The sequence below is a fragment of the Canis lupus genome, chromosome 28 (genome assembly GCF_003254725.2).
Source record: "Canis lupus dingo isolate Sandy chromosome 28, ASM325472v2, whole genome shotgun sequence".
NCBI lineage: Eukaryota > Metazoa > Chordata > Mammalia > Carnivora > Canidae > Canis > Canis lupus.
In genome coordinates this window covers 11,748,732-11,762,065 of record NC_064270.1, presented here as the reverse complement: position 1 = coordinate 11,762,065, position 13,334 = coordinate 11,748,732, and the positions used below count along the sequence as shown (strand labels likewise).

The window sequence follows — 13,334 nt, the reverse complement described above, 5'->3', positions numbered from 1 at the left end:
AATAACATTGCAGAGGTAGAGAGAGACCAGTTATAAAATACCTTGTAAGCTGTGGTAAGAAGTTTGGGTCTGAAATGTTACAAGAAGCCACTGGAGAATTTTATTCATTTAATGTGATTAGATACAGATATGGATATAAAGATAGATAGATGATAGATAGATAGATAGATAGATAGATAGATAGATAGATAGATAGATGATAGATAGATACCAATACAGATATAGAGATACATATATAGAAAACCACTCACATACTCTAGAGAACAGATTGTAATAGTTAGGTTTAGGCCAGGAAGGAAGCTTTTTCATTAGTACAGGCAAGATGATGATGGCTAGTTTGGGCCAGGCTAGTGGCTATCAAGATAGACAGATTCAACATATCTTTAAACAGTAGAATTGACATGCATAACAGGGATGGATGTGGGAATCAAAGAATAGAGGCTTGGACAACTACTGAGTGGTGCAACCATTCACTGTGTGAGGAAGACTAGGGGAATAATAAATTTGTGGGGAAGGATGGGTCCTTTGAACATGTTAATTTTGAGACGCTTGGGAGACATCCAAGTAGAGTATCAAGTATGCAGATTAATCATATGTGGTCTATGTATACAATGGAATATTACTCAGCCATTAGAAACGACAAATACCACCATTTGCTTCGACATGGATGGAACTGGAGGGTATTATGCTGAGTGAAATAAGTCAATCAGAAAAGGACAAACATTATATGGTCTCATTAATTTGGGGAATATAAAAATTAGTGAAAGGGAATAAAGGGGAAAGGAGAGAAAATGAGTGAAAATATCAGTGAGGGTGACAAAACATGAGAGACACCTAACTCTGGGAAACGAACAAGGGGTAGTGCAAAGGGAGGTGGGCAGGGGGTTGGGGTGACTGGGTGATGGGCACTGAGGGGGGCACTTGGTGGGATGAGCACTGGGTGTTATGCTATATGTTGGCAAATTGAACTCCAATAAAAAATATTAAAAAAATAATAATAAGTCTGGAGTTCAATGATATTTGTACTGAAGATACAAATTTGCCAGCATATTTTAAGCCAGGCAAAAGTATGAGGATTGACAGTGCAAAAAAAGAAGGTGGATTTGAGGTGGTAGACAAAGCCTAGCCTTCTTTGGGAGAGACAGCACTTCCGACTTGTATAGGAAGAGAGTAGGATATAGCAGCAACTGTGCATGGACTAGGTGACAGAAGAAAAGGAGCTCCCAGATCACAGTTCCTTGTATTGTTTGAGACATAGGGCAAGATGATTGAGTGGAAGGCATATGAGCAAAGAAAAGGATTTAAGCAGAAAAGAAATGTACGAAATAGTCACTTCAGAGAGTAGAAAGGCCAGTTTGATGAAGAAACTTAAAAATTGTCATAAGATTACCAGTAGCACTGAAAGCGCATGTGAGATGTGGGATCATATTCAAAATGAAACCTGTCTGCCTGAGTGTGTGGTTTTCTACAGCTACATTCAGCTTCTTGGTTACAAAAACGGAGAAGATGGGTGCTTAAGGATGTCTTTGTGTAGTGTAGTAAGTCTGCATAAAGATACCTAGAAATAAAATTACTAAAGTAAAAAGGTATGTGCTTTTAAATGTTGATAGTTATCACTACCAATCTATATATTTGCAGATTTACCTGGAAAAAATTTAAGAACCACTCTTCATCCTTGTTAGTCTATTTCGATACAACAACAAAAAAGCACTAAATGGATAATAGTACTGTTGTGACTAATAATTTAGATATTTCAAAACAGGAAAGTATAGTGCAATTTAAGGAGAAAAATTTAAAAATTACTTGAATAATTCATCTTATATGTATAAGGCTATTACTACATGTGTGTTGGTTAAGTGTGTGTGTGTGTGTGTGCGCGCGCGCGTGTGTTTGAAAATGGAAGGTGACCCACCTTATCCTGAATGGACCCAGAGACATTACACTTGAGCACAAAGGGTACCAAAGCAGTTGTTACCACTGATTTTTCGTGTCTTCCCACTGTGCAAGTCTCTGTCAGGAAAACAAAGTGGTTTGGCTGGATATAGTTGGGATTTGCTATGACGGGGGTAAAACTGTCAGATTTATATGGCTTTTTCTTCTAAAAATATATGGCCTTCCTCTTTCATTCACAATAACTGTGAAGCTCATTTAGAGCTGTTGTATCCCCATCACTTGGCTCCCGAATCCTAAAGAGTGCATAGCACATGGCTCAGAGGGACTGCACTTCCAGTGGACACATCAGATAGGAAATTCCCAGTGATTTGGTCCCAAAATGCCTTTCTGGGTGTCCACATTTACATAGTTCTCTCCTTTCACCCGCCAGTCAAAGGTTATTATAACTAATTGGGTATCTGTCCTGCACTGGCCTTCATGGGTCGATCAGCACACACTTAGTTCCACTGATGGAATCACCATGTGATCTGAGGAATGAGTGTTGATCAGTGTACTGGCCATCCTCTTGCTTTCTTGACTTTTTTTAAAAATTCCAGCAGCTCTGCCTTAGGAAATGTCCTCTAAACCTCGCATCATATGCTTTTTTGGGTAAAATGACATGACTCAGAGAATGCGTCTAGAATTATATCTCCTAAAGCTCAGCTTTCAAAACTTAAGTATGTTGAATGAAAGCCAGTCAAATAAACTAAAAGCTGGCCGGGGGAAGACAAACACAGGAGAGTGATGAGTGACTCTGGGCTGCACAGAGGGATGCCTGCTGGGAGTCTGTCGAGAGGAGGAGTCGCTTCTTTGTCCTTGTCTCTCACCATTATTCCTCATCTAGGAAGGCAGATGTTAAGGCTACCTTAATGAAAATGCAGGTGATGCTAAATTTAGAGGCATTCTCCAAGGCATAGAAATGTAGGTGAAAAGTCCACAAAAGAAAAAGTGTTCTTGCCGAAGCTGCCACTGCTGTGATTGAGGGTTCAAAGATCACCTGACCATGTGCTATAACACCTGCCCCATCCCTGAAGGGCCTCTGCTAAGCACCTTGGGAGCTTGAAGATACGTTTTATTTTATTGTCCAGGTACATTCATCAGCTCTGGAGCCGCAGATTACTTCCCCAGAAATGACTACAGGATTAAGAGGTCCAGTTTTAAAATATGCTGATCACTACAGTGGCCTTGTGACAGGAGATGGGTTTAGTTATTCACACATTCTTACAGAGTGCCAGCTCTGTACTAACACTGTGCTAGGTTCTGGCAATATAGCTATGATGGAAATAGACATGGCTTCTTGTTCTCAAGAAGCTCAGAGTCTATCTTGGGCAGAGAAAAATAAGAAATAAGTAACCAGAAAATAAGATAATTACTACAGATTGTGACAATAACAATAAAGGTTTGGAGAAATCTGGTGAAGGTTTGGTGAAGAGGCTACTTTATTATTTTTAAGATTTTTAAATTTATTTTAAGAGAGTGAGACAGAGAGAGAGCAGGAGTAGAGTGGGGGAAGCAGAGGGAGACAGACAAACAAATTCTGTACTGAGGACAGAGACCGATGAGGGGCTTAATCCCACGACCCTGAGATCATGACCTGAGCTGAAATCAAGAGTCAGATGCTTAACCAACTGAGCAACCCAGATGCCTGAAGAGGCTTTTTTTAAAAGGATTTTTTATTTATTCATCTGATTCAGAGAAAGAGAGAGAATGAGCATGAGGGAGGGATGGGAGGGGGGAAGCAGACTCCCTGCTGAGCCCGGACCCCAATGTGGGGCTCAATCCTATGACCCCAAGATCATGACCTGAGCCGAAGGCAGATGCATGGAAGTGGCTATTTGAGATGAAGTGACACAGATAGGTCCCTGAGCAGGAAGTTGAGCAGGGAGCTGAACGATGAGAATGAGGTGGCCTCAAGAAGAGCCGGGGGAGCACTCTTGTGCTGGGGCTTTCAGAAGGGAGCAGGTCCAGAGGATTCATAGGGTGGAGAAGAAAGCTGAGTGAAGTAGGGAGGTAGAAGAGGTATATAAAGAAGCTAGAGAGCTAGGCTGGAGCCAGATCATGCAGAGCATAAGGACCACCATGAGGAGCTCAGGTTCTAGTCCAAGAGCAATGAGCAGCCACTGAAGGGAACTGCTCTGATCTGACATAAGTCTTGGGAAAATGACTTGAACTGCTCTGTGGAGAACAGATAGCAGAGAGTCCAGAGTTGGGGCAGAGAGCCTAGGGAGACACTGTCATGGACCCAGTGAGAAACTATGAAGGCTCGCACAAGGGCACTGGCAGTGGCAATGAAGAGGGCAGAAGGGGACTGATGAGAGAATATAGTAAGAGGTAGAAATGATAGGCCATGTGGATGGATTGGATGGGAAGGAGTAAAGATAAGAGAGGAACATTTTTTTTTTTTTTGCCTTCCACTCCTTTTATGCAAACCCCAGGATAGCATTATCCTAAATCATCACATTAACACTGTACAAACCACAGAATGGGTTGGAGCTCTCCTGAAAACATGTTTCCACCCCTCCCCCAGCAAGAGTGGACTGGCTGAACATCTTTGCAAGGTACTTGAGTTAATATTAGCACGGTTGGACACTGGGCCCTCTTCCTGAGTGCTAGGCCCCAGAAATTTTTTTTTATTTTTGTATTTTTTATTATTATTTTTATTTATTTATTTATGTATTTATGTATTTATTTATTTATTTATTTATTTATTTATTTATTTATTTATTCATGAGAGACACAGAGGGAGAGAAAGAGAGGCAGAGACACAGGCAGAGGGGAAAGCAGGCTCCATGCAGGGAGCCCAATGTGGGACCCGATCCCGGGACTCCAGGATCATGCCCTGAGCCAAAGGCAGGCACTAAACCACTGAGCCACCCAGGGATCCCCGGCCTCAGAAATTTATACCACTTTCATTTCCCCCAACCCCAATGAGCCCCCATCCTAATCTAGACATGACCACACAAAGATAGTCCTTCGCCATCATTCACTTTTATGGTTAAGACTCTCTCTAGGCCTCTACCCTGCATTTGTTCCTGTTTAGAATTCCCAGCCTGCCCTTCTTCTCATTAGTGTCATCTATAAACTTAATGATGACCATGTTCTGTATTTTAGCCCCCAGGTCCTTTAGAAACTATGTTCTCTGTATTTATTTTTGAAGTCATAAGCAGATGGCCATGCTGTATGAACACAGGCATTGTAATCTGAATCAAGGAAATATGATTTTGGAATGAGACTGGCCCCATGACTAGTGCTAGACTTTATACTATAGAGTTTAATTTAATATTGTAGTTAGTGTTGTAATCAAAATAAAATTTACAGCAGAGCTGATCTGGTATATCTAATAATGTGATTGTTATTATGCTGAGAGAAATGACATTTGTATAAATGACTTAATACACATTACTATTTCACAGCCCCACCAAAGCTGTAGTTTTCGTGTAAGAATTTTCAATAATTTTCCTTGTCACCCATGTGAATACAAACTCACAGAGAAAGACAAATATTCTATCTAGACCTTACTTCTAATCATTGTACTCACAGGGCTAAGATTTCCGTTCCTACACTCAGTCCTCTCCCATAGCTTGCCCTATACCCAGGTCCTGAAGCAGCACACATTCTTGTTTCCACATCTAACCATACTAGAAGGCTAGATAGCAGAAACTCTAGCTGCTGAGGCTATGGATCGAGGTTATGATGGCAATCATCATATCCCTGTTCTGTGAGGTGATTAAGGGCTGTGTGATGTTGGAAATTACATTGTAGGCAGTGCATTCTTAGACAACTCTGCATGTGATTTTGCCTCACACTCATGGAAGCATCCAACCCACAGAAGAGTTAGATCAAAAATTTTAAGTTGAAACATTATTCATGATCGGTATTGAAAGATGCCAAACACCACTTCCCTTGTGCTGCCAAATTCAGAAATCCTTTTATGGAGGTAAAATATTGAAGAACCTTTCTACCAGTCTCGTCCTTCCATGTTTACATGCTCCTCACCCCAACCCACCTGCATGTGTCACTTCCTGCCCTCTGTGGTCCAGAGGCCACAGTGGGAGATGCAGGGCACTACAGCAGCTCACAGGCCCACTTTACTTTCTCTGAATCATGTGGGTCTCACCCATCAAACTCAGTTTTCACCAAGGCAAGATCCTTATAGCCCCATCTCCTCTTTTTCTATGGCTATTCCTTTTATAGCCAGCAATCAGTTTGAATCTCCCCTTAGACCTGTCTTCCCAGCAGTATCTCTCCAGTTTTTGGACTCCCACCCTGTTTTGGTAGATGCTGGTGAAATATACAGGAAGGGGATATTACAGTGCTGCAGAGTTGTTGGGAAAAGTGAGGATGGATCCTGCCACCTTACATAATCTGCGGGACCCCATGCAAAAAGAAAATGTGGAACCTCAGTTTTCGAAAAGGGCCATTAAACATATACCAAACTGCAAAGCTTTTTTCCTTTCTGCCAGTCTCTCTTCTGACTTACAGTATTTTTTAATTTGGTATTAAAGTTTTTCTAAATAAAGAACAATTAAAAATTTAAATAATTAACATGACTTTTGCCATTCATCTTTCTATTGTGAATGCGAGACATAGTGCTAATAGAAAAGCCTTTAAATTCCATGCAAATTACCAAAATTATACAATTTGTATTTCATAGCTTGTACATGTATATGTATTTTGTTCTTTTAGAACAATGAAAACATTGCATAAAACACACACTCACCTTGCACTCACTTTGTCTCGTTGAACTCTCATGCATCATGAATCCACTGGAATTCTGTGCTCATTGGTCATTATCAACGTTATGTGTCACTTGGGTAGCAAAGAACTACAGACACACATATTGTGCATATCTCCTCTGCTCATGCTCATGTGCATGTGGGTTGGATGCTTCCATGAGTCTGCAAAATCACATGCAGAGTTGTCTAAGAATGCACTGCCTACAATGTAATTTCCAACATCACACAGCCCTAATCACCCCACAGAATAGGTATATGCCAAAGGAAATCCCTTATTATGTTAAGAAAGGCCCCGAACCTATTGGGTTCTGGGCTCAGTTTCTGTCAGTAACACCTGAAATTTGTATTTATATCTTTGACTATGAGGGTAGAGAGGATAGGAGGGAGTTCTGCCAATTTTTTCATTTATAGTTGACACGGAAACTTCATTGAGGTAGAAGAGAGAGACCAGAGAGTGAAACTCTATGACACAGTCTTTATTTCCTAATTGTAAGGGAAACTTTTAAATGCATTTTCACTGTCCCACTTACATTTTTAAAACAACTGCGGTCATTTAAAACTAAGGAATGGTAATCAGAGCAAAATAGAATAAAATTTTCCATCAAGCTTAATTTGTGTGGAGAATTTGTGCAATTCAAGACTTAAGTCAGCAGGCTTTTGCAAATGTCAGAATTATCAAATTATGTAATGAGATTTATAATAATGTCTTCATTCAGGGTTCAAGAAGCTGTTTTCCAGCTGGCAATTTTCTGGCGTTGGACTTCCCTTTGAACTGTGAAAATCTTGCACATTTCAGAGAGTCCATATTCTATTTTCTTAGTGGGTTTCTGTGCCAGGGTTGCTATTCTTTCCAGCTTCTCCATCAACTAATATTTCTTTATGCAAAGTCTGTAAAACTCCATAAATGAAGCTTTTTGGGTTTATAATGATTGATTTCCAATATGTAGGAGTTATGTATGAAAACATCAAAGGTAGTTACTGAGTTGGTAGTGTGGCTTCTCGTTTGTACTTATTAAAATAGTAATATATAACTGGCAAAGTACCTGCTCCAAAGTGTTCCTGTCACTAACCCACAATTGTTCCCTGAACAGTAAGGATGTAATGGCTAAAGATAGAAACCTCTGGTGGTTCTGTGCTATGCCCAGCCAAGAGAACTGCTTCTTGCCCCTGGTCATAGGGGAGCATCCATATAGGAAACATTGAGCCAGAATGCTGTATGGGTGACCACTTTGGTCAATTCTGTTTCTAGTGTATTTTCTGTTGAGAATGATATAGTTTGGCAACATGGGTTTGCCAGTTAATTATCAGTCCTCACTTTTAACTTGATATCAGCAAAATGGTCACCGAAATGAGAAGTATACTCAAAGCACAGAATAGAGACAGACCTCCTACCTTTTCTCTCTAATGCTTCTGTCTCCCCTTCTCTAGATTCCTGATGGAGATGGGCTTTATTCCACAAGACCTATTTTCTCACATCCTGGAATTGCCCCACACACTTCATACACTGCCTTTCATAAATAGCAAAGTACCTACTAGCTTCCATTATAGGATATGGAATACAACAAAGATTCTCTGTCCCTCCCCAGCTTGACTCTTTATCTTATTTCATATTTCTACACATATGCCCTGGCTTTAGGGTATAGTAAATGCACTTTGGTGATTACAAGGTTAACTATTCTTTTAAAATCATATAAACCCTGATATGAATGGAGATATCTTAAAAGCCAACAAATATATAGTTTCTTCTTAAAGGATAGATCTTATCCTGATCCGTGAAGCTCACTTCTTTGGCTCCACTCAAATTATGGGCCTTTTAGAGCAGGGTCTGGAGTCTAGACAACCTTAGTGGACCCTATAAAAGCACAGATAGCATATTCTACACTTAAAAAAGTCAAGCGTGAGGTCATTTGGGACTATTTCCTGAAAATCAGTTCTTAAATTTCCTTGTAGATGGCCTGAGGGTCTAAAACCTGTGGCTAGCCTAGCAATTTAACTTTGCCCAGGAACAAGGGGAGAGATGAAGAGACTAACCTAGTTATCTGAGGCAGTGTTTCTTTTCTCAGGAAAGATCCTGAATTTAGAAGTGCCTCAGGCATAGAAAACCCTTCTCCAGTGTTCAGAAAAACTGAAGGGGGGAGCTAGCCCCCTTCTTATGCCAGTTGAGTTCTGGGTGTATTTGTCCTGCAGACCGTGGATTGATAGAACCACTTTGGTCATGCTTTCCCACCAGTTACACATTGTAGCCATTTCAGGTTCAGCCATGCATGCCAGATTGAATTAAATGCTTTTTAAAAAGTCTCCAAAGCAGGAAAACATCTTTCTCTGATTGTTTGGTTTTTATTTTTTTTTTTTTACATATTTGTTAATGAGTGTCTGCACAATAAAGATGTGGTCTGTAGCTTGTTTTCCAAGGAGAAATCCAATTTGGCTCTCATTGGATGTTGCTGCTACTCAGATATAGTTTAATTCTGTAATTGAAGCAGCTGTGGAATAGCTTGTGGACAATGCAGTGTTCCTCCACAGGCTTTCCTGGAGCTGTCTGGTTGGAGACCACCTTTACTTTTGTGTTCCAAATCCCCTGAGCTTGTCAGAGTGGCTGTCAAAAGAATGTCTCCCCTGGGGCTGGTTGACCCTGCCATTGGCCTGTGAAAGCTGTGGTCAGATCTGTGGCTGACTTCACAGACTTGATTCTTCTCCTTGTAGTCAGAAAGGTGCTAGAGCATGCCACCCAGCACAAAGGAGCAAACCAACTTTTCTCCAAATGCTCTCTCAGAAATCTCTCCACTGGCTCAGCATCTGTAGCCTGCCTAAAAGCCTGCCTATTCTTCTGAAGTCTTTTCAATAAGCACCTCAATGCACTTAACTTTCCTGACTTGTACAAAATATTGGGCACAGAAAAACATTGGTGGTAAAAGAGCACAAGTTGGGGAGAGAGAATCTGTTCAAGGTTTGACTCCTTCTGCCTACCAACATCCACAGACAAGGCCATTTAGAGAGAGTAGGACCTCTGAGTTAGATGAAAAAGTTTACTTAGGGACCCGGTAAACCATGAGCTCTTCAAGGTGTGACATTGCCTTATTATTTGTTTGTCCAATGCATCACAGGAACTCAGTGAATATTGCCCGATGATAATGATAGCAAAACAAAAGCCTCTTCTACTACCTGTCCATTCATTTTTAATGAAGGTAGGACCTTGTCTCTGGCCTGACTCTCTAAGCCTCTAGTGCACACAGCTACCTGACCCCCAGCTTTTACATAAGAGTACCACTATGCACTTTTAACCTTTGTCTTTTTTTCCCACTTTTTCTATCTTATTCCTGCATTTTCTCCCATATATAGCTTATCCTCTACTTCTTCTCTTGTGATTGGTTAGTTATTTGACTTCTGTCTTATCTACCTTGGGCCTTGTTATCCCCATCATTCATCCTTTCTAGAGTACATTCAATACAATAAATATAAGCACAGGTATCCACAGAAGACAATTATTCATAGTACAATCAGCTAATACTGTTCAGTATCTACCACTCACCAGGCACTGGGCTGATCCCTTTACATACATTAGCCTTATTAATCCTCACAACATCCTTATGAAGTGTGTACTTGCCCAAGATTGTGGTCTTACCTAGAAAGTAGTGAAGTTGAACTAGAACCCAAGTCTGACTTCAGTTGCTGCCATGCACATTATGGCTTACAAAATGACATTGAAGAGGCCTCCTGAGTGAAACACAACTTCTGTAGCAGCAGCCTTCTTACCCTGTGAGGACAGCTTTCCTGATAAAGCCCTACTCACTTAAGCCCCGTCTTCACTTACTGTCTCCCGAGCTGTTTCCAAGCAGTCCAGGTCAAAGCTCTCAATCACATTCAAGAACCTTCCCTGATTATCCCAGCATGACTTTGCCACCTGCCTGTACTATGCTTTGAGAAAAGCTGAAGAAATATTCGGGGGCACTAAACTCTGTGATGGAATCTTTCTCTTATTCCTATTTCCTGGGTAGTAATCCAAGACCAAGGGAAGAAAACATTTATGAGCAGAAACTGGTTCAGCCTGCTGAGACTGGGCCAGGCACTGTCCAAGGCCTCATCTCATCCTGAATTTTCACCATGATCAAGCAAGGAAGGTTCTCATGGTTGAGGAAATTACAGCTCAGAACAGTTGAGTGAGTTAACAGTGAACACAGATAAATGAGTTTTAACTGGAATTCCAGTCCAGGGTACCTGACTCCAAAACCCAGGCTTTTCTACCCCTGCTAGGAACAAACACAAGTGCCCAGAAATCCAGAGTAGTCTAGGAATTCAGCTCTGTTGTCCATGCAAAGATTGGAGCACAAGCTTTCCATGCTTGGAAACATCATTTGACTGGGGTGAATGGAAAGAATGTTCTTAAATGATCACTAACAAGCTATTAGACATTCTTACATACCACCATCATATATAAAACATAAGGTTAATGGGATGCTACATACTTCCACACCACATACATAAACAAGAAACATGAGTGTGTCCACAATACATTTATGAGATAGCCTGTGAAATGTAGGGATGCACCAATGTTTTCCACTTGCCACAGTCTAGGTCAGTGGTTTGTCAAACGAGGGAAGGTGACTTGAATGCTGAGGGGAGACTCAGCAGTGTCTGGAGGCATTTTTGTTTGTCACAACTGGAGGAAGGGAATGCTACTGGCATCTAGTAGTTGCAGGCTTGAGATGCTGCTAAATAACCTACACAACGCAGGGCAGTCTGTCCCAGTAGAATTATCAGGCCCAAGCTACCACTAGTGCTAAGGCTGGAAGACTCTACTCTCAAGTTTATGGTCTGAGTTTCTCTCAGGTCCTTAGGATCCTACAGAAGGGATTATTCCTAGTATATTCCACTGCGCCTGCCTTTGGCCCAGGGCGCGATCCTGGAGACCCGGGATCAAATCCCACGTCAGGCTCCCAGCATGGAGCCTGCTTCTCCCTCTGCCTGTGTCTCTGCCTCTCTCTCTCTCTGTGAGACTATCATAAATAAATAAAAATTAAAAAAAAAAAAAAAAAAAAAGTAACTGCCTGGAACCAAGAATCTGTCTGAGAAGACTCACTGGTTTGTTTGTTTTTTTTCCACATTCTGCCACACTCACACTTCTAACCCCAGATGTGGAGGTTTTTTTCCCAAAACAATCAATTATCCGATCCAGCTGAGTGTCCTGTGATTCAGTTTAGTTCTGAAACTATCTACCTGGAGTAGCATCAGGTCCCACCAGAGCTGTCTCACAGTACTGCCCCCACTTCAGACACCAATCACAAATCCCTGGCTGTCCCTTGTACTTCTGACCAACAAAGCCAGGGTTCCCATGACTCCCTCCTCAGGTCTGATAATTTACTAGAATGGCTCACAGAATTCAGGGAAACACTTAATTAGTCTTACTGGTTATTATGTAATAAAGAATATGATAAAAGAGAATAAAGAATATGATAAAGGATACTGATGAACAGCCAGATGAAGTGAGAAATAGAGCACGGTTCAGAAGAGTCCTGAACACAGGAACTGTGTCCCTGTGGAGCTGGAGTATACCACCCTCCTGGCACATGGATGTGTTTACCAACCCAGAAGCTCTCCGAACCCTGTGTTTTGGGGATCTTTATGGAGGCTACATCACATAGGTACGATCAATTATTAATTCAATTTGTAGCCCCTCGCCCCTCTCTAGAGAATAGGGGAGGGGATACTGAGAGTTTTAAGCTTCTAATCATGCTTTGTCTTTCTAATGATCAGCCCCAACCCAGGACCCCAACAAAAGCAACCTCATTAGAACAAAAGATGCTCCTATCATCTAGGAAATTACAAGGGATTTAGGAGCTCCGTGTCAGGAAATGGAGTCAAAAACCAAATATTAGCAGGAACTGAGGGTAGAGACAAATATATGTGTGTGTATTTTTTTTTCATAGAATGTCTGAAAGAACCCAGTGAATTTAGGAGATTAAACAATCCTACTGAAAATCAGGAGAGTTATTATCACTTACTTTTCTGTTTGCTGGATCCCAACTTAAAATTCAGATTTTGGCAGTCTGCTCATTTCTGCTTCAGTGCAGCACTCAATTGATTATCACATTTGTCCCAGGTTAGTTCTTCGTATTCCTGGAATATTGCTCAGTGTGATGGTCTGGAAAATGACATTCACATCTGGGCTCAAGCTTTGTTCAGGTCTTCTAGTGCAGCAGGAGCAGTACAGGGCATTTTGGTGGCCAGTTTAGGTGAGAAGCGTGCTTTCTTCTTGCCTTGTCCTGTACCTAGTTTAGACAGTGAAGTATGGCTGCTATTTAACTAATTCTCACAGAAGCATTCATAGGAGGAGAAAAGATGGGACAGATTTTTATCTCTATGCAGAAGTGGCTCTGAATTTTTTAGGGATCTTCACAGTGAATTCACTAATCAGTGAAGATAAGATGTTGTTTCCCCCTTTAGCTGTATACTGACATCTTACTCATTTGATCAGGCTGGCACTTTATTTTTTTTCAAGATTTTATATGTTTATTTGTGAAAAAAAGAGAGAATGAGCAGAGGGAAAGGCAGAGGAAGAGGGAGAAGTAGGCTCCCCACTGATCAGGGAGCTTGACATGGGGCTCCATCCCAGGGTCCCAGGATCATGACTTGAGCCAAAGGCAGATGCTTAAATGATGGAGCCACCCA

General features: G+C 41.3%; 1 protein-coding gene and 1 long non-coding RNA gene across 4 annotated transcripts in view; one reads left to right on the top strand and one right to left on the bottom strand.

Annotated features, from left to right (window-relative positions):
* The window catches only part of HPSE2 (heparanase 2 (inactive)), a 631,399-nt gene that overhangs the window by 574,119 nt on the left and 43,946 nt on the right, over window positions 1-13,334 (top strand). The gene's annotated exons all lie outside the window — the stretch shown is intronic.
* LOC112672168 (uncharacterized) overlaps window positions 1-13,334 on the bottom strand; it is a 29,114-nt gene that overhangs the window by 15,553 nt on the left and 227 nt on the right. For both annotated transcript variants that reach the window (XR_003144082.3, XR_003144081.2), the window contains exons 2-3: window positions 12,668-12,934; window positions 6,653-6,830 (exon numbers count right to left, since the gene is read on the bottom strand). This is a non-coding gene — a long non-coding RNA (uncharacterized LOC112672168). The remainder of the gene's footprint in view (window positions 1-6,652; window positions 6,831-12,667; window positions 12,935-13,334) is intronic.